Raw genomic sequence first — 1,802 nt, forward strand, 5'->3', positions numbered from 1 at the left:
TTTTGAGCTACCAAATGTTTTGCCCTGAAGTTGGTTGCTTACGTTTTTGAGCTACCGAAGTTGGTTGCTTACATTTTTGAGCTACAAAACTTTTTGCCCTGAAGTTGGTTGCTTACATTTTTGAGCTACCTAACTTTTTGCCCGCTACATCTGTTGTTCTGGTGCCGGAAGTATCTGGCCTATTTCGATTTAGATAATCCTAAATTGAAATTAAAATTATAATTAAAATTGATACTAAAACAAATTATGAACCAAATTAAAAACTGAATCATGTTTTATTATATCACATAGATCAATTTACATCATTTCTTAAAAAAAAGACAATCCTTAGAGGAACAAAAAGATCAAAAATACAAACTAATCATTTCTTTAAAAAATGATGATTACAATTTCCTTAATTTTGAAACTAAAGATGAACACTCCTTCGACTTTGTAGCACCAAGCTCATAATAAGAGATTCATACTGCCATCATTTATCATTCATCATTCAAGTGTAAAGAAACCAGCAAATCCAGAATCTCCACAACTTGTAGTCTGCTTTTTGCCCAAATGGATAGATGCAGTTGGAGGATACTTGGTAATTAACACCTGTAGAATTGCCAAGAGATTCAAACAAGTTAGTTTTCACGAGAAACACAAAGAGACGAGATTGATACTATGAATTTAACAAACTGCAGGAAAAAATGAACCAGAATAACAAAAGGCGAAATGCACAGTTAGTTCTTACATATAGGATCTTTGAGAAACTTTTCATTGTTAGGTTGAAACTGCAAAGTTTAAGGATCACTATCAGTTAAGCCAACCTACAAACCAACCTACGACCGCAAGATGTCTAAATCTGAAATGAGTAACAACGTAAAATGTAAGGTTCAAATGACTACAGGTCCAATAAGGAACAACAAACACGGGAGAGGGACTCGCTATAAAAATACCCAATATACTGTCTAGTAGCATTTTAGAGGCCATACTAACCATTCTGCAACACCTAAAAAGGCATAATTGTGCCCTTTCAATCTGCACTCTCGTCTCATCTGCATCAACATGTATTCAATAAAACATCAAAAATCACCAGCAAATTCATCCACAAGCACATGGAAAAAAAAATCTCAAATGGAATCAATAGTTTTACTAATTAATTCAGACAAACTGTATGGATTTTCATCATATTTACAGGACAGTTTTTTTTTTTGTAGCAGATGTTTTTGAGAAATCAGAAAACCATGTAGTAGGTAGTCAAGACCATGTTCTGTAAAGTGATAACTATTTCCATTCACCAAAAGCACTCTGTAACCCTATATGCAAAAGTACTAGTTTAATTGGATTACAATCTAACCACATACTTTATGTTCATTGAAACTGGAATGGAGAAATCTCAATTAAAATAAACTAAACGAATATCAGTTGGTTCTCTGGATCAATATGAATATCTTTTAAAACTGATAATAGAGCTACTACAGCTTAGAAGAAGAAGAAGCCTACTTCTACAACTGTTTTATGTTCCAAATCTACGGTCTCCTGCATCTCCAAATCTAGGAATTATAAACCTGCAAAATAGAAGACGCCATCTCGAATTTTAGAAGGTTTAATCCAATGATCATTTATTCTTCAATTATTGTATATTCCCAGTGAGAAAATTACCTCTTCTCATTTACTGTGGGGTCGATTGTCCCAGTGTACACATGAAGCCTGAAAATTTCATGAACAAAAACATTTATTCAGTCTAGAAGGAAGAGAATTACGACATGATTACAGTAACACATAAAACAAGTGACTAAATTTTACCTAGGAAATTTCTCTCTTAG

General features: G+C 33.2%; 1 long non-coding RNA gene across 1 annotated transcript; it reads right to left on the bottom strand.

Moving 5' to 3' along the window:
- Positions 1 to 554: 554 nt before the first annotated feature.
- Positions 555 to 1,361, bottom strand: LOC113317658. Its single transcript, XR_003343815.1, has 3 exons — positions 973 to 1,361; positions 728 to 838; positions 555 to 588 (listed from the first exon to the last, which is right to left on the bottom strand). It is a non-coding gene; the product is annotated as an uncharacterized LOC113317658 (long non-coding RNA).
- Between the last annotated feature and the right edge of the window lie 441 nt (positions 1,362 to 1,802).

The sequence above is a fragment of the Papaver somniferum genome, chromosome 10, assembly GCF_003573695.1.
Source record: "Papaver somniferum cultivar HN1 chromosome 10, ASM357369v1, whole genome shotgun sequence".
Taxonomy (NCBI): domain Eukaryota; kingdom Viridiplantae; phylum Streptophyta; class Magnoliopsida; order Ranunculales; family Papaveraceae; genus Papaver; species Papaver somniferum.